We start from the raw sequence: 19,706 nt of genomic DNA on the forward strand, positions 1-19,706 counted from the left end.
CTCTGGCTCCACATCCTCCCGCGACCCCGTGCCCCTGTACTCTCCGGCTCCTCTCTGGGGCCTCCCCCCTTTTCCTTGCTGCAAGCAGAGGGCTATGACCGTCTGTTGGTCACCTTTCTGGAGGATTCCAAGTGGCAGTGAAGGATGCCGGGAAGGCACCTGGGCTTCCGCGTGAGGGACTAGCTCACAAGCTCACGAACACCGTGTGCCGGCTGTGTGTGTGTGTGTGTGTGTGTGTGTGTGTGTGTGTGTGTGTGTTGGGGGAGCTCCAGGCCTGCCTCCTTTCTGTCCTCTTGGCCCGGCTCCTCCCTCTGACTGTCTCTGTCCTTCCTCGTCTCCGCAGAAGTCCCCACGCACACCCCGGGCTTCTGCTGGTCGCCCCGTTACCAGCTGGCGGCTGCCTCCTCCTGCCCCGGCCCCCATTCCTCAGGGGTCCAGCGAGGGAAGGGCCCCCACTGTGGGGGTGCGACCCTGTCCCACCCTGCACCTTCCCTCCAGGGCCAGCTCCCTTCCGGCCCAGCCGGCCCGCGGCTCCTCCCGGCCGGCTCCCAGGCGGGCTCGCCTTCCTGGTTGCACTGAGGAGGAGGCCACAGCCCATCTGGTTCTGACTCAGTGTCACCGTCAGCTTCGCATTTCCAGCAGCCGGAGCTGCCTGTGTCCTTCTCTGCCTCCCAGCTGTCCCTTCACGGACTCAGGAGAGAGGGGAGGGGTCAGGGCTGCTCAGGGTCCTCAGCTCCCACCCCCGGCCCGGTCCCGGTCATTTGCGATGACATGCGTGGCGCCTGCATGCCCAGTGGTCACCGAATACTGTGTGTCCGCCTGTGACAGAAAGGGAAGTGAGCGGCACGGGTTCAAGGTCACACAGCTGCACGCGCAGCCCGTGCTTCACGCGGCGACGGGAGACCTGAGCAGCCTGGGAGGGGGCCACCTGCAGTGGACCTTGGGACCAAGGGCCGGGGTGGGGAGTGTGCGGCCTCCCCCGCCCCGGGTCCTTCCCAGCCCCTCTCCAGCTCGCGGGGCAGGAAGCCCTCCCTTGGACTCATTTCCTGCAGAGGAAACCTCCTTTGTCTGCCGAGGTACGAATCCGGCCCGAGATGGGTGGCCTCTCGGGGCCCATTCTCTGGCACTTCCTTCTTGGCATCGCGCCGTGGCTCCAGAGCGCTCCCAGGCTCCTGGCCTTCCTCGGCACGCCCGGCTGGCCCGGCTCCGGGGCTCCCGCAGGCCCTGGGCCAGGGCTGCGCTGCGGAAGCCGCCAGCAATTAGTCAGTCAACAAACACTCTCTGGGGCCTTGCGATAACTCTGACGCAAGGAGATAAAGGTGCGGTGAGACGTCTCGGGCCAGACCGCTCCGAACCACCCAGAACCACCCAGCGGGCCCTTCCTGAACTCCAGTCCCAAGACTGAGAGCGAGTAAACCGGTCACTTGTCGTCCACTAACAGTGTGAAGCGCTCGGTCTCAGCCGTTCCCGCGCCCAGCTCGGGGGCTCCGAGCACACTCGTCGTCATGCACCCGCCACCTCTGTCCACCTGCAGGACGCTCCTGCCCCCGGGGGATCCCTGTCCCTGATACACACGGGCTCCCCTGTCCCAGCTCCTGGCTGTCCCCTCGCTGACGCCAGGGCCCTCGGGGGACTTGTGTCACGGGCTGATCTCACTGGCCGCGGTGGCCCGAGCACGCCCACGGGTTAGCCGGTGTCAGGCGGTCCTTCCTTTCGGGCTGAGTAACCTTCTAGCGCGCGTCCGGGCCGCGCTGTCACCTTCCTCTGCGCGCCGACGCGGGGGTCGCTCACACCTCCGGCTGCCATGAACACAGGCGTGAACTTGTCCCTTGCACACTCGGCTGTCAGTTTTTGTCAGCAAATACCCAGAAGTGGAATCGCCGGACGAGAGGGAGACGTGGAGACGGAGACGAGGACAAAGGGAACTGGACAGAGAGAGAAGCCGGCGGAGCGAGTCACGGAGAGATGGAGAGACAGACAGACACACACACACACACACAGATACACACAGCCCAGTCGGTACACACGGCAGCTGCTCAGGACCGGCAGTCCACACATCTACACACGGACCGTTGTTGCCAGTGTGGACAAGGGCCCGCACCCCGGTTCCCCACCTGGAGCTGGTTTTCCAGCACCTGCTGGGCCCTGGGCACAGGGAGAGACTGGCGGAGAGACAGAGACAGAGGAACAGGAGAGACAGAGACAGAGGAACAGGAGAGACAGAGACAGAGGAACAGGAGAGACAGGCAGACAGACCGTCCCTCGGCGGGGGCGGTCCGAGAGGGACGGAAGGGTCCCTCTGCTGGCTCCAGGCTGCGGCCAGTGGCCCAGCACGTCCTCCTCCAGAACCTGTGCCCCTCCTGCCGGGCCTGGAAGGTTCTTCAGTTTCTAGCTCCCCCACATGTGAAGCTATAGCAAGGCCTCCCCTGTGCGTCCAGGGCGGGAAGCGAGGTTCCACAGGCTAATATATAACGTGATGACACCAAGTTTGGCCCAAAGAAAACAACCCAGAGAAGCCCGGCTAGTTCTCAAATCAGCGCCGTGTCATCCGGCGTGAACTGTCTTGTGGCTAAGGTTGGTTTGGGTGGCTTCCAAGGGAAGTTCAGGCTGCTTTGGCTCAAGAGATGAGTTCAAGCCTCTGTGTGTGTGTGTGGGCGCCTGTGGGTGTGTGTGTGGTGTGTGGTGCGTGTACTATGTGTGTATGATGGTATGTGTGAGATGTGTGTGGTGTGAGGCGAGTGTGTGTGGTGTGTGTGAGGTATACGTGTGTGGAGCGTGTGCTGTAAGTATGAGATGTGTGGTATGTGTGAGGTGTATGGAGTATGTGAGGTGTGTGTGAGGTGTGTTAGGTATGTGTGGTATGAAGTATATGTGTGTGGAGCATGTGATGTGAGGTGGGGTGCATGGTGTGTGAGGTGTTTGTGTGAGGTATGTGTGAGGAATTTATGAAGTGTGAGGCGTAGATGACAGTTGTGTGAGATGCGAGGAGCGTGTGGTGTGTGTTTGGCATGTATGAAGAGTGTGAGGTGTACATGTGTGAAGCATGTGGGGGTGAGTATGTGGAGTATGTGAGGTATGTGTGAGGCATGTATGGTGTGAGGTGTATGCATTCAGAGTGTGTGGTGTGTGTGACATGTGTGGTGTGTGTGAAGCATTTGTGGTGTGAGGTAAATGTGTATGGAGCATGTGGTGTATGTGTGAGTTGTGAGGTATGTGTGCAGTGCATGAGGTGTGTGAGATGTGTATAAGGTGTGTGTGAGGTGTGTGAGGTATGTATGCTGTGAGGCATGTGAGGCATGTGTGGTGTGACGTGTATGTGTGTGAAGCATGTGGTATGTGTGTGATGTGAGGTGTATGGACTTTGTGAGGTGTGTGTGAGGCGTGTGTGATGTGAGGCCTATGTGTGTGGAGCGTGTGATGTATTTGTGTGGCGTGTGGTGTGTGTGAGGTATATGGTGTGTGTGAGATGTGTGTGAGGCGTGTGTGAGTCACGTGTGGTGTGAGGCATATGTAAGGCGTGTGTGGCGTGAGGCATATGTGCGTGGAGTGTGTGATGTATGTGTGAGGTGTGTAGAGTAGGTGAGGTGTGTGTGAGGCATATATGAGTTGAGCATGTGGTGTATGTGTGAGGTGTGTGGTGTGGGTGAGGTGTATGGAGTGTGTGAGGTGTGTGTGTGGTGTGTGTGAGGCATATGTGTGTGGAGCGTGTGGTGTGTGTATAAAGTGTATGGTGTGTATGAGGTGTGTGGTGTGAGGCATGCGTGCTGTGAGGCTTGTGTGTGTGGAGTGTGTGGTGTGTGTATGAGGTGTGTGGAGTGAGGCATGTGCAGCACGAGGCGTGTGTGTATGTGGCATGTGTGTGAGGTGTGTGGTATGTGTGAGGTGTATGAGTATGTGAGGCCCGTGTGGCGTGAGGCGTACACGTGCGGAGCGTGTGGTGTGGGTGTGCACTGCCGTGGGTCCGCAGGAACAACAAGGCTCCGCTGGCACAGCCCTCCCCAGACACGGACGAGTAGACGCCGACGATTCATGTGTGGCCCACAGTGCTTCTCTGTGTCCACATCTTTTCCAGACCGATGATCTCGCTTGCACGTCGCCCCCCAGGATGGGGCTCCCTGTGACTTTGAGGCTGGGAGACCAGCAGCTGAAAGAGGGGAGCTGATGGCACCACGCTAGGACACGGTCCTGGGGATGGGGACACAAGCTCCGGGCCTGAATGCTCTGCTCTTTCTTGCCGTGGGACCTCCCCAGGCGTGCTTGGCTCAGAAAGAAGGGGGCATCCCTGCGAGCACGAGCGGGGCCCTAACCCCGGGATGTGTGTGTTCCGCGGTGGCCGGTGGCCGGGATGCCTGCTTCTCTGGGAGGCCGGTGTTAACTGGGATGCGGAAAGAGCCAACCCCGTGTGAGAACACAATGCCTGGGACCGCATCTGCCAGGGGAATCCAGGAGGGCGTGCTGGAGGAGGTGTCCCGCGAACTGCTCTCTGTGCCAATTAGGATTTCTGTCACTGGGCGTCCCGGTTCACTATGAGAAACTCAGTGGCTTTACCAGCAGGGGGTTTTCCTCCTCGTGACATGAGAAGCCTGGAGGAGCTTGCCCGGGGCTGGAGAAGCCACCTGGGAAGGAGGTCATGGAAGAGGCTCCTTCTGGCCTCCTGCTTTAGCATCCTTAGAGGGCGGCTCCATGCCTGGGCTGCGGGTGGGTTTGCATACCAGGAAGGAAGAAAGGGAGCATGAAAGTCAGAAAGCAGAAGCTTAGCAGGGTCTGCCCTTCCCGCTGGGAACGTGGCCATGTCTTGGGGCGCCAGAGCCTTCCAAGTAGGGCAGTGCAGGGGGAGATGGTGGAGGGGGCCCTGAGTCCGCTGAGTGGGCCACACGGCTGAGACTGGCTGGGGGAAGGGGAGCCTGGCAGCCAGGACACTGGGGAGGGGGCTCCTCCGAGGGGGCAGGTCCAGCCACACAAGAAACGCCCATCCTGGTCTCAGACACGCGGCCCCGCTGGGAGGACCAAGGAGCCTCTCCAAGCAGGTGTGCCCGAAGGCCCTGGAAGCTCGGCCCAGCGGGCTTGGGGGGAAGCTGCCTGCTCCCCCGTGTAGCTTCAGCACGTCCAGCGTGGACACAAGGGAATCCTCTGGGTCTCACTCTCTGAAAAGCAGAGGCCATAATGCTGCCGACACAAAGGAGGCAGAGGCAGTCACGTGGGCAGAGGGTGTGGGACACATGTGCTGGACAGAAACTAGGGGCCATGGGGCAGACACGGCCAAAGGCCCCGTTTTCCTCAGACGGCCTAACCACGGTTGCTTATAAAGGCACTGCCCTGTCTGCTCCCGTGCAGGCCACATGCTTGCCATCTGCACAGACCCGCGCTTGACAAGTGGGCCCCTTAGCCTGGGCCTCCCTGAGCATCTGCTCCGAAGCGGGGTGGCCTTCTGGCCCCCGGCAAGAAGCCCTTTCCAGAATCATTGATACAAAATCCAAGAGGATTAGTGAGCGAGAATTTAGGTTTCTAGGAAATGTTCAGACAGAAGTATGGGAAGAGTGATAAAAAGGGAAATCTAGGAAAGAACATTAGAGAGATATGAGGCATGGTGGGAAAATGTGACAGTCCTAGAAGGAAAGCAGTGGCTCAGCCAGGAGCAAAACTTGAGCTATAAGAGCTGAGCATTTCCAAATGAAGAAAGACATCAAAGCACAGATTCCAGAAATTCTGGGAATCCCAGTAGAGAAGAATAAATAGAAGATCACACCTGGGCACATCTTTGTCAAGACAGCAAAAAAAAAAAAAAAACCAAGTCAAAGAGAAAATCTTAGAAGTAGCCAGTGAAAAAGACACAATTACTTTAAACGGAGTGAGAACAGAACAAAGATGGCCTCTCAAAGACATGATGGAAGCCAGAGACAATATTCCAAGTGCAGAAGGAAAACTATGGAGAGCCCCTAATTTCACAGTAAGCTAAATACACTTCAAAAATGAACATGAAATAAAGTTGTTTTCAGGTCAACAAAAGCTGTCAGTCGTCGCCAGCTGACCGGTGCTAAGAGAAACACTGGAGGTAGTTCATAGATAGAAGAATGATTATTCTAGATGAAGGCAGTAAGGTAGGAATAAAGAACCCCAGAATAAGCAAATAAGTAAATACAACTAAATAAATGTTGACAGTTTAAAATAATAGTAATTTTATGGGGTTTAAAAAACAAGTAGAAGAAAAATAAAAGCAGTGCAAAAGTCAGGCTAGGGTTTATGGAGTTAAAATATAAGGTCCTTCCCTTGTCTAGGAAGTGATGAGTGAAAAAAATTGTAGTAAACTCTAAAAAGTCAAGGATGCATGTTGTAATTCCTAGAGTAACTATGAAAAGAGAAATGACTGAAAGCATAATTAACAACCTGTAAGAAGGAAAAGAAAGTAGTTATTTGAATAATCAAGTCAAAAGGCAAGAAAAAAGAAAAAGAACAAAGAATGGGTGGGCAAATAGAAAATAAACAGTAACATGGTAATTTAAGCTCAAGCAGATCAGGAATTGCACTAAATGTAAATGGATTAAGTACTCCAATGAAAAGAACAATTGCCAGATTGTATTAAAAAAAAAAAAAAAAAACCATCCAGGGGCACCTGGCTGGCTCAGTGGGTTAAAGCCTCTGCCTTCGGCTCAGGTCATGATCTCAGGATCCTGGGATCGAGTCGCACATTGGGCTCTCTGCTTGGTGGGGAGCCTGCTGCCCCCCTGCCCCCACCCACCTATTTGTGACCTCTGTCTGTCAAATAAATAAAATCTTTAAAGAAAAACAACACCCAACTATATGTTACTTTTAAGAGACTCAGTGTAAATTTAAAGACACAAGAAGATTGAAGTAAAATGATGGGGGAAAGATGGCATTCCAATGAACACAATACAGAAAAAAAGGAAGGGAAAATGGAAGGAAAGAAGGTGGTGCAGTCAAACTAATATCAGATAGAAAGTTGGGCAGCCTTCATTCTGTCAATATTGGCCTTAGGCGTTAAAAAGGGACATTTCAAAATAGTAAAAGGGTAATTCCAACCGTAAGATATGAAGTCCTAACACTGTACACACCTGATACATAGCCTCAAAAGATACGCAGTAAATTTGGCAACCTGACGGATTAACTACCATCAGATAGGACAGAGGAACCAGGAACTAACCAGCTGCTAGAAGGTAGATGGGGCTTCACTGAGGAGACCTTTAAACTGGGTTTTCAAGCACGAGTAGGTGTTTTCTAGGTGGAAATGGCGGCAAGAATAATAGTAACTGCTAGGTCCTCATTTCTTCACCTACCCCATTTCACTCAACTCTTGCAACAACACTGTGATTCAGGCACCATTAGATCCCCAGCGGTAAAACAGGGACACTGGGGCCAAAAGAGCTCCAGTAACTTGACTAAGATGATGAAGCAAATGATCAATGAATCCAGGATTCGGACTGATCTGTTCGCTTCCAGAGCTGGGGTGCTTTGCCTCTAGGCCACGCTGTCTCGAGTGCAGAAGCAACACGTTTGTTTGCTTTAGTCTCTTGTCCGGCTTGTGTCTGAAGCGTTTAGTTGAGGAAGACAAGTAGTTGCGCATCCTTGATTGTAATGTTCCCAATCCTAATATACCTATATCCATGTATAGATATTGCAGATTGTAGAGATAGAGACACAGATGTAGATATATTGGCATGCATAGATACATGCATATAGATATACAGATATAACAAAAATTCTGCCAATGAGAACTTAGAAATCAGGAATAGGTTTGAAATAAAGCTTTATCTCAGAGCGGACAGCCCAGCCCAGAACAGTGGTGTGTCCACTGCCATCTAGTGACAGCCTCTAATAATTACAGGGAGAGTTCAAGTTCAAAGGCTTTACCGCATCAATGTAGTGACTGAAAACCTGAAGCCTTAAAGGGATGGAAAATATGGAACCTTGGCATCAAGTGGTTCAACAAATACTTGGTGAACAAATACAACCTTGTCAAGCTGTTCTGTCAGCCGTTTTGATTCAGTCTCCACGATTTCCTTTTCCCCCTCATTTTAAAAGTAAAACAGTTTTCCCTCGGTTTTAGAAGTTAAAGAGAAAAATAGCAGCCCCCCTGCCCCCGGCTTGGGTACTCAGTGTCCAGAATGAATTCTGGTTCATGATCTTGATGCTTTCTTTCCATCTTACTTTTTAAGAAAAAGAATCAAATTCGCGACATGCTGAAGATCCCCAAGATGGAAGTGAGGAACCAGCCCCAGTCCCGCCAGCGAGAAATAGCCATTGGCATTACGTGAACATCACCGCGGGCAGCTTACGTGCAAATACACAAACAGAAGGATGGGTGAGGAGCAGACGGTAGAAAGGCCTTTATAAAACCACAAGACTCATATACTGGATACTACCTTTATTTAATTTTACTTGAATTTAACAAAGGGAATAGAGGGGAAGCTAATGGAATTGCTGGATTCATATACATAGTTCTTCTATACGAGAGATATTTTCATTAAAATATCCCTCCAGGTTTAATGAAAGATGCTGGCGAGGATGCGGAGAAAGGGGAACCCTCCTACACTGTTGGTGGGAATGCAAGCTGGTGCAACCACTCTGGAAAACAGCATGGAGGTTCCTCAAAAAGTTGAAAATAGAACTGCCCTATGACCCAGCAATTGCACTATTGGGTATTTACCCTAAAGATACAAATGTAGTGATCTGAACGGGCACGTGCACCCGAATGTTTATAGCAGCAATGTCCACAATAGCCAAACTATGGAAAGAACCTAGATGTCCATCAACAGATGAATGGATCAAGAAGATGTGGTATATATACACAATGGAATACTATGCAGCCATCAAAAGAAATGAAATCTTGCCATTTGCGACAACATGGATGGAACTAGAGCGTATCATGCTTAGCGAAATAAGTCAAGCGGAGAAAGACAACTATCATATGATCTCCCTGATATGAGGAAGTGGTGATGCAACATGGGGGCTTGGGGGGTAGGAGAATAAATGAAACAAGATGGGACTGGGAGGGAGACAAACCATAAGTGACTCTTAATCTCACAAAACAAACTGAGGGTTGCTGGGGGGAGGGGGGTTGAGAGAGGGGGGAGGGGTTAAGGACATTGGGGAGGGTATGTCCTATGGTGAGTGCTGTGAAGTGTGTAAACCTGGCGATTCACAGACCTGTACCCCTGGGGATAAAAATACATTATATGTTTATAAAAAATTTTTAAAAATTTAATTAAAAAAATAATGGACTCTGTCCACAGTGCTCCGCGTCCCAGCTACCCTGATGAGCCACCAGGAGCAGCCCCAACCCCATCTCCCCAGGGTGCAGGACCACAGGGCAAATGGGACTGTGGGCCCTTCCCCAGGACTGCCTTCAACACCCCAGGTGTGGAGCGCAGGCACACCTGCAGGTGGCCGCAGGGAGTGAGCTCTGGTCAGGCTAGGCTCCTCCCCTGTCCGCCCCCCACCCCAGCCCAGGTTCTCCACCTGAAGATCTTCCCCCATCCCGGGATGGGGCTTTTCCCTCTCCACGCCCTGCCCGTGCTTACAGGCGAGCATGCTAAGGCTTGGAGGAGCGCGTGCTTGCCTGAGACCCTCCCTCCCCTCCAGATACAAGCCTGGCCGTGAACTCAGGTCTACCTCATGCCCAAGTCTTTGCTCTTTCAGTCCGGCCTCTGAGGACACCCCGTCCTGTGCGTCCTGTGCGGGGAGGGCAGGTAAGTCAGGAGCCGCTCCTGGAAGGGGCTGGGAGAGTAAGCTCAGCTCCCTTGTGGAGACAAAGTCCCTGAAACGTGACTTGGCACCTTGGTGTCCCTGAGCGCAGCAGGGCCAGGGACGGGAAAACTCTGAGTTCCTGAGTGAAGGGGCTTTGGAGAGCACGAGCCCCTTAGAGCCTCTTGGAGTCAGAGTGACGTCTGTTGGAGGCCCGGTACTGCCCCTTATCCCTGGGGCCTCGGACAGATCACTGTACTCCCGAAGGGGTTTGTCCTCCTCGTCCTCGTCCTCACTGTCCGCACCTTATCTTCACTCTGGGTTCGGCTGGACCCACGTTCAGTGACCTCCCGCAGCAGCAGTGGATACTGACCCCCGGAGTCCATCTGAACCAGCCAGGATCTTTCTAACTATGGCCTGTGGATCTGAATCCAGAGCCCAAAGCTGTGCCCTTGGTGAACAAGTTCAAAGTCAGTGGCCCAGAGGAAAATCTGCAAGCCCCTTGCCCGGCATCTTGGCACTTGGTGATTTTGGTTTCCACCTTCACCCAGCCTGATCTCTTGCTAACCCCCAGCTCCACACCCACACTTCTTTTGCCCCAGACTCCTCCTGGCACCTTGGTCACATTCACACTGGTGCTCACAGTCACCTTGCTGCCTGGGACATCCTCCCCTGACCCACTTTCCTTCGGACAAACTCCTACTCATCCTTAAGGCCCCATTCGAAGGTCACCTCCTCTGTGAAGCCCTCCCTGACTGCTCCCACAGCCATGCTTCTACACCACATTCTTCTTTGGTGGTCTGGTGGGTTTGTGGTCCGTGTGCCTGTTTCCCTGTTAGTCTGGCAGCTTTCAGGGGGTGTGGGACTGACACAGAGTAGTGAAGGAATGATTGAGCAAATTAAATTCATGGCCACCCTTGGGTTGTGGGGCCTAGCTCGTGGGTCATGTTCCCAAGGTGGGTTGAGGGCCGAGTGCAAGGCAGAGTTTCTGGGGCTTTGTCACAACTACCCAGCAGTGCAGAAGTTTCCAGGGAAGGCAGGGCGCTTGGGGTCATCAGACATTCATTTTCTTCTCTTCAACGGATATGTGTATAACAGATGTTCTCGGTAAAAATTCAGATCATCATGGAACCGTGCAAAGTAAGTTGTTCACGCAGCCAGCCTTCCTCCGTACCCACAGAGGCCAAGGGCCACCGCTGCTGGGGTACTGATTCTCAGTGGAAAGTTTGGTTTCTCCCCACGCTGGACCGCCGTCAGGGGGACCGCTCAGCGACCTCCACCCCGTGCCCTCCAGCTGTCGGCCAGTCCCACGGCTGAGGGCTTCCCAGCATAACCTGCTCCTGGTGGCTGGGGCCAGTCAGTCTGCCTACCCGACCCTGTGTCTTTGCCTCTAACCCCTCCTCCTAGCTGCCTGCGTGGTCGTAGCGGCTGCCCGAGGCCTGGACACGTGTGCATCCTTCCCGCCACCTCCAGCCGGCGACGCTGCGACTGGCTTAGGAGTTCGGGGTCCTGGACGGGTTGGATGAGACGCGAGAACCCAACCAGAACCTGCGTTTCCCCTCCTCCCGCCCTCCCCGTCTCCTTCCCTCCGCCCTTCCTTCCCACACATTCTCTGAACACCCGCTCTGGACCCAGAGAGCCAAGCCCCACGAGCTGGGACCCCCGCAAGGAGACTCTCGTAGGCAGGGAGGCTGGCGGGCCTGTGCGCCCAGGGCCAGCGTGAATGGGGGAGGAGTAGGTGGACTCGGACGTCACCGGCTCCCTCGTTCCTTCTCCTTCCCCTGCGTTTCCCGAGTCACGTCTGTTCCCAGCCTCGGGGACACTGGGTAGAGAGGAGAAGTTCGCGTCCCCAAGACCTCACAGCCCCGTGAGGGCACAAGCGATGGAGGCAGGTGCAGAACTCAGGGGGAGGTTTCCCGGTGGGGCGGGGGCGCAGGCGGGCCATGAAGGGTGAGGAAGCGTGACCAGGCGGAGGGAACTGCGCGCTTGTGCTCGGAGGCGCAAAGGCAGGCGCGCTGCGGCGCTGTGGGAGCTGCTGACCGCCCCTCACCGGGGGAAGGCAGCGCCGGAGCCCTTGCTCTAGGAAGTCAGCCCCGGCTGGGCCGGGGTCCCCTGACTCATTTCCTGGCCCCTTGGCCTCTTGGACCTCCTTTGCCCCCGGCAGTCCAGGAGGAAGCCGCGCTGGGGGCCGGCTGCACAAAGGGAGGCTTTGACTTTGGAGAAAGGGAGTGAGGAAGGAGAGGCGAGTCGTGCGTGTGTATTTTTGGACGCAGCTCAGGAATCTGCTCCTCGGTCTTCTCCTCCGGCACCACGGCAACCAGGCCCACAGCTGGGGGGGCTCCCTGCAGGAGAGCGGCTTGCTGAGGGGGCGGGAGGGGCGCGGGCGGGGCGCTCTGCTCCGAGCCTCAGTGTTGGCATCTGCAGTGTGGGGAGAGCGACAGGGCGTGGGCAGGACAGAACAGGGCTCCCCAGGGAGCAGGTGGCAGGCAGGGTTAGTGAGGTCAGGGAGGGGACGGGGCGGGGAGCTTCCTGGAGCCTGTGGTCCCCTTTGTTCGGCCAGGCCGGGGAGCCCTGGAGCCCAACGGCCGGTCAGAGGTGGCCTGTACCTCTCCCGAAGCTGGTGGCCTCCCCACCCTCAGTCTCTGCCCAGGAGCACCCAGGGGAGCCTGGACGGCGGCGCCACGACCAGGGAGCCAGGGTATGGTGGCCCCCTGTAGCTGGGCGTCTGAGTGGGGGGTCTTGTGGCCACCCCCCCCCCGCCCACCCCCCCCCCCCAAGGCACTGGGCCTTTGCTGTTTGCAGAACTCAGTCAAAGCCGAGGAGAGGATGGGAAGGAGGGGACAGTCTTGTGTCTGTGTCCTGCGGCTGCTGTGACAATGACCACAAATTCGCTTAAAAAACAGGACATGCCCTGCCACAGTCTGGAAGCCAGGCTCCGAAATCAAGGTGTCCATGAGGCTGGGCTCGCTGCGAGGCTCTGGGAGAGGGTGCTGCCCGCCTCTTCCAGCTTTGGGGGCCCCAGTCCTCCCCGGCTGTGGCTGCCCCCCTCAGGGTCCCTCTGTCCCCACATGGCCTCCTCCCCAGTCTCCGTGAGTCCTCCTCCTCCTACAAGGACACCCATTCCTAGATATAGGGGCAGCCCTGCTCCCATCAGACCTCATTGTAACTAACGACATCGGCAAACACGCTTTTCCCAAATGAGGCCACATTCGGAGGTTCTGGGTGATCACAGATTTGGGGGGGATGCTTCAACCCACTACAACCTGTTGGGCAGCTGGGGTGGGAGAGCTGGCCGGTGTCAACCCGAGGTCCAGGAAGGAGCCCTCCCGGGGTGCTCAGGATCCCAGACGGTAGGATGGGGTGGGGTTTCTGTGATGGGGGTCAGTGCTGAGGGAGAACCAGCAAAAGGAAGGTGGGACTGAGCCAAGAGATCAGGGTCCCTGTTCCCCACCTCCCACCCAGCCACACACACACACACACACACACACACACGCACGCACGCACACACATACACACTCACATGCATGCAGGGCAGGGTCCTGTCCCTGAGTTTGCCTGCCATGACCCGGGGATCCTGCTGTCCCCCGAGGATCTTCCTAGGATCCAATGTTGCAGACAGTCCTGCCCCGCAACCCGGGCCTTGGCTCTGTCACTGGCACTAGGCAGGAGGTGGGCAAAGGAGTGAGACTCCCGTCTTGGCCGCTCTCTGCCCCGGCCTCGGTTGTCCTCATCGGTGAATTGGGTTGAAGCTCTGCAGGGGGCTGCTGGGGGTGACTTCAGCATCAGGCCCATGGGGGTGTCCCCTCCAAGGTGGGACGGGCCCTCTCTGCCCTGTGAGGAGCGGGGATGGGGCAGGAGTGGGGGCCCAGCCTCTGGGCTGAGGGCAGAGCCTCAGGAAAGTCCTGCATGGGGGGGGGCTTCCTGGTCCCTGGGCCTCCTGGGGTCTGTTGGCTGGCACCACAGGCACCCCCAGACCTGCACACACCCTAACCAGGACGCTCACTTGCTCTCACTCACAAGCACACACTTCTTACACGCACCTGCTCACACACTCGGCTACACACTCCCACGCTGACCCACGCCAGACCCTCCGCCCAGCAAGTATGCAAACAGCGCCTTCCAGGGTGCCAGGTCTCCCTCCCCCTGCCCTCCCCTCCTCCCCCCTCCTTCTCCCGCTACTTTCCCTCCCCTCCCTTCCCCTCCCCCCCTGCTTCTTCCTCTCGTCTGGGCCTCCCTGCCCCAGTTTCTGAGTTGTCCCAGTGGAACTGGAGAACAGGCAGTCCCTGGCCCATCCCACCACTTCCTCCTCCTGCCCTTTCCTGGAAGCTTTGGAAACCGGAGAAGGAGTCCAGGACAGAAGCAGGGTGGAAGCCCAGCGAGCTGAGCGCAGAGCCGGGCTGAGACCCAGCCCAGCACACGGCGGGGCCTCCAGGGTCCAGCTTCTGCCCTCCAGACGCTTCCAGGGCCTGGTTCGAGGTAGGTGGGGGGCACCCCAGCTTCTAAGCAGGTGTCCCCACCCTCCCCACACCCAGCGCCTCCTGCACAGACGCCCTCCCCTGGTCCAGGGCCCTGTTCCCCTTCAGCGATAATGTCACAGGAGCACACCCCTGCTGCCGTGTCTGCCGTTCGGCCTTGAGGCCCACAGCTATCCTGTGCGTTGGTGGCAGAGCTTCCGGGTCCTGCGAGACCCCCTCCTTTGCTCCTATGCAGGGAGGGGGTGGCCAGGGTAAGGATGGCCTGTGGAAGCCCAGACCCAGGGCCTACTCTGGCGCCCACCTCCGAACTGCACTTTCCTAGCACACGGGCTCTCTGTCTGAGTCGTAGGAGCTCGTGCCTGACAGAAAAATAGATGCTTGGCCCCGGGAGCATCACTCCCAAGCGCACAACTTCATCTGACACACGGAAACCAGCCCCAAGTCTCAGGCAAGGAAGGCTGGTTGGCCTCTCCCAGTCCTCCAGTGTGCCAAGTGTTTCAACCTCAGGGCCTTTGCACTGCTATCTCCTATGCTGATCTCTGGTCCCTTCGCTATGTGCCTCAGTGACTCCTCAGTGTTCTTCCGCTCTCAGCCTGATGTTACCTCCTTCAGCCCCTCCCCACCCACCCCACAGCCCCCCTCACAGAATCAGTGACCTACCAGGAGGCCCTTACAGCAACGAGTCCAATGTATTTGGGCATTTGCTGGTTTGGGCCCATCCCCTCTGCTGCTGCCGTAACTTCCCTGAGAGCAGGAACAAGGCCTCCCTTGTCACGGGCCCAGCGTGCCTCTGGTACAAGCAGGTACTCAGTGAGCAGACAGGACCTACTGGGAACAGTGCTGAGGGCTTCCAGACCACAGGTCTCTGGCCCTAGTGAGGCCAAAGGCTGTCTCCAGACTCCACCATCTGGAGGGGACCAGCCGGGTCAGCCAAGGGACTGGGCTGGGCTGGAGTCTGGCAAGGACAAACCGGGTCACAGCGTGTGGGGCAGAGCCAAGCTGCAAGGCCTAGGAGCGCGTGGGGGAGGGGCTGGGCGTGGGAAGGGCCCGGAAGGGCTTCATGGCCAGAGACCGGGGCGTGGGGCCCCACAGCACACGAACATCTGGGGTGGGACCCAGGGTCAGTACTGTTTGCAGATCCTCCGCTCTCCTGGGCAGCTGTGGCCCCGAGGGTATGGGGACACGTCTAGGGCTTGAGATCCGCACCCCACCCCTTACTGACCGTGTGCCTGAACCTCCGGGACCCCAGTACCCTGTGGCTCCCTGAGGAACTCTGCACAGGGCCGAGAGTGGACGGGACCGCTGCTCCCTCTCCGTCCGACTCCCGCTGGACCACGGACGTGTAAGGGTTCACCTGTCCAATGCTGCGTTTTTTGAAAAGAGAACAAATTGTGAGCATCTCGTAAATAATGGTAGTTGGCATTTACTAATGAAAGTTCAAAATAAGGACGTGACTCTGAAATGATTTCTAGACTTCTTTTCTTTCTCTCACGGGAGCACGCAGGAAAGTATTCCCGGGGAGGAACGGCCCCTCGCTTTCCCGAGGGCGGCCGGCAGTGGGAGTCACCTTCTGGGCCCGAACGTCCAGTGGGAGTCACCTCTGGGCCCGAACGTCCAGTGGGAGTCACCTTCTGGGCCCGAACATCAGTCCCCTTTGCTCAGCCCCCCCCGGCCCGGGGCCTGGAGACTGGTGAGTGCTGGGGGCTCCGAGGGACCCTTCCCTGGCACACTGCTGGGGGTGTGGAGCGCAGACACCAGGCCAGTCCTGGAAGCTCTTCCCCCTCGCCCAGAGGTGCGGACCGATAAGCACACGGACCAGAAGGTAGAGGAAGGAGCTCACAGTGACTAAGTTCTGGGGTTTATACGCAGAAATGTAACATTTGCCTAAGGATCGGCTTGTTTTGTTGGGTTCGGACACCTGGGTCACAGGGGTTCCATGGTGGCAGCCAGCCTCCAGGGGGATCTCCAGGGACCCCGCTTCCTGGGACTCACACCCTGAAGTGTCCTCCCATCGGGGCAGGCTGAGCCTGGGACCCACGGCTGGGGTGGAAATGAGTGACTTCTGGCACCCAGCCGCGGTAGGCGCGAGGCTTCCGTCTTGCCTCCCCAGATCACGGCTCCGGGGGAGCAGCACCGTGGTTAGGATGCTCAGGCGTGGGGACTGAGAGGCCCACACGGTGAGGACAGCCGCGGGAGGGGGACAGCCTGCTCAAGGGCGTGTCCACCTGCTCAGGCCTTCAGAGAGGACGGCCCCGCGGCTGCCTTGACTGCCACAGCAGTCAAGGGGCCGGGAGCAGCCGGCCGGCTCGGTGGGAGGACAGGAGTGTCCACTGTGGGCGACCGTCACCCCGAGGCAGCCAGCTAGCACGTGCATGTTTGACACACCTTTTCCTTTCAGGCACCCCTCGTTCTGAGAAAGCCAACCCAGAGCAGTGCCCCGGCGGGGAGGCCCGCCACCGGCCCCTGCCCCCGACGGGAAGCGGCTGCCCTCCTTCCTCTGGTTTCAAGTGGATCAGACCGGTGGCTCCGCGCCCAGGAACCAGGAGGAATGCGTTCAGGGGCGGCCAGGCTGTGGGGCCCATGCGGCCTGATCTCAGGGAGCAGGGTGAGAGGAGGAACCGACGGACAGGGCACCCCACTGGCCACCGCTGGGGGCACCCGGGTTCCACCCTGTGGCAGCTCCCGGGGAGCCTGTGAAGGGATCCCAGAACTGTCTAGGGCAGCATTTATCCACGGGCTTCTCCCCGGGCCGAGTGTTGGGGCGGCCACACGGGCATGCCTGCTGGGTGTGGAGCTGCCCCCAAGGGTGTCCCACCCGCGGAGAACCCACGGGGAGGACGGAGGTAGGAGGTAGCCCAGGCCCAGGAAAGCGGCCATCAGGTCACCCTCTGAGGGGACGCCTGCATGGACCTGGTCACCGCAGCGTGGCTGGCATTGGGTGGGACAGAGGAGATGTCATTTGGCATCAGGACTGGTTCGGTGAGGGACCTGCTGGCCCCGCCCCCACCCTGCTGTGGAACAGGTCCTGGCAAATGACCCAAAGACACAGATTTGCTCATTCTCCTCGCCGGAGCTCTCCTTCTACGCGACTCTGCTAAAAATATGTGTTAAATATTTTATACAGTAACGAAAACACGAGGGGAACATTGTCCAACGAATTCTCTCATGGTGCAGGTTAATTAAGTGATTTCAAACGCCTGCTGCAGGGAAGGCCCCCAAGTTTCCATTTTGAATCAACTCTGCCCTCTTGGTAGTGGTGGCCTGAGGGTTGGGTTTAGGACTCTGCGGCCGCACGCAGGCTTCCCGGGAGAAGTGCTGGGTCCATCATGAAGACAAGCACGGACAAGGGCCCGGTGGTCCCACAGCCATTTGCACACTGCAGCAGGCTGGCTCAGGGTCCCCAAGGGTATCCGGGTCCTTGTCCCCAAAACTTGTGGAGGTTACCTGGTCTCCAGAAGAGACGTAGCCCGTGTCATTCAACTAAGGACCTTGAAATGGGAGGGCAACCCTGTGACGTCTGGATGGCCCTACGCCGTCGCGCGTGTCCTGATGGGGAAGCGAGGTGGGAGCAGACGTGGACAGAAGCAAGGCTCACACCCAAGGAGGCGAGGAGGCGGGAGGCGGCTCCGGACACCGGAAGAGGCAGGGAATGGACCCTCCCCAGAGTCTCCAGAGCGGTCACCCTGCCAACACCTTTGATCTGGTCACGGCACCTGTGTGCAGGCTTGTGGCCCCGGAACAGCGAGAGAATGACCACGGGCTGTTTTAGGCCCCGGAGACGGCACTAGCTTGTTACAAGGGCCTGGGCAGGAGCACACACGCCGTCCCTGCTTCTCCCTGCCCCCCTGAGAAGGACCCGCTCCCCCCCACCACCTGCATTTACTGAGCATTCCCAGGCCATCGGCCCAGCCCCCGTCGGCTCCCACCGCTGCCGGACGCGCGCCTAGCACCTGGCAGGGAAGGCCGGCAGGCGCAGGGTGCCGATGTCAGCGGGGGGGTGGGGGGCCCTTGGCCACCCAGAAGGGGCGGGTGGGCACACACCGAAGTGTGTGGAGTCTGTGTGGACATTCATCGCCGGACAGCACAACGGTGAGCAGTAGCGCGTGGCCTGCGACACACGGACGTGTCCCTCTGTCCACAGCGGGGGGTGGGGCTGCCTGGGGGCCCTTGGGTAGCATCTGTTTCCAGGATGCCGTCTCCCTTGGAGGCTCTCTCAGCTCTGCTCCCACACCCGACTGCTGTCCCCTTGCCCAAGCCCTTCCGAAAATCGTGTCCTGTGGGGACGGTGATGGCGCCATCTGCAGAGGAGACATGGTCGGCCGGCGGTGGCCCCGGTCCAGTCCCTGCAGGGCTCGGGGAGGATGGTGAGGCGGGGCCCTCAGGGTGCTGGGGCTCACAGCCCACCCCACACTCCTGGGCGGAGCAGCCACGGCCCATCGACCCATCGTACAGGTGAGGCCCCTCAGCACAGAGAGGGTGAGTGACCTCCTCGAGGGCACACAGCAGGAAAGCGGCAGAGCTGGAAATGGAACTGCCCTGCCCAGGGCCATGTCTCCTTTCCTCATAACCCCTGAGTCCGTGCCCTGTCGCCCTGGGACTGCCTGCCTGGACCCCACCCGCTGTGTGTGTGACCGCACCTCAGCCACCAGGCAGAGCGCCGTCCCGTTACAGCGCACGGTGTCTGGTTCTAACCGCTCAGGGTTCAGAAACCATATGGTCATGGGTGACAGCAGGCCTCGACCCAGCAGGGGACCTCCTCACTGCAGCTTCCGGGCCTCTGCTCCCCTTGTCCATCCATCCCTCCAGGCTAGTGACCTCCCTGGGGTCTCACGGTATGGGGGACGGGCCCCCTCTTCCCGGCTATGGCTTAGAATACACGGCACCGTTTTTTTATTCTTTGCTTCGAACTCCCTGCCTTCTTTGCAGAGTTTTGTTGTGTTTTTTTTTTAACCTCGAAAAGAAAATTGATCCGGCGTTCTGCAAACCACCCATCGGACTTCCTGCGTGAACTTGGTGAGAAATGGACGTGAGATTCTGACGGATCCGGCTCCTAGCACCGCCCCTCCTTTCCACAGCTTTGCTGGCCCCCTGGAGACCCCTGTCCAGGGCGCAGCACACCCTGAGGCTCCCCTGCAGCCCCACATACCCTGCCGAACCCTGAACCCCGTGTTGTCTCCAGCCTCCCAAGCCCTGCTCCTGACTGGGGTCCTCAGGCTGCTCTGGGAGGGACGGGCGAGTGGGGGCTGCAGCTGACACAGGTGCATGTGCCAGGTGGGCACTCAGACCCCCAAAGGCCTTGAGTGTTGAGTCAGAGCCGACATCCGCTGCTGGAGGCCACTGCCGGCAGCAGCGTGACCCGTGGGGTGGGGTGCTCCCCGGCCAGCAGGTCTCAGGGCGAGGGCAGAGTCAGCATGGGGTAGGACGTGACATTGGTTAGGAAAGCTGGGCCCAGGGAATCTGCCCAGGGGCCCTTCATCTTGAGGGTGGGAGCTTTGCTTTAGCCATTCCTGGGGAGATGGGATTTCTTGAAAA

The sequence above is a fragment of the Mustela erminea genome, chromosome 16 (genome assembly GCF_009829155.1).
Source record: "Mustela erminea isolate mMusErm1 chromosome 16, mMusErm1.Pri, whole genome shotgun sequence".
Classification (NCBI taxonomy): domain Eukaryota; kingdom Metazoa; phylum Chordata; class Mammalia; order Carnivora; family Mustelidae; genus Mustela; species Mustela erminea.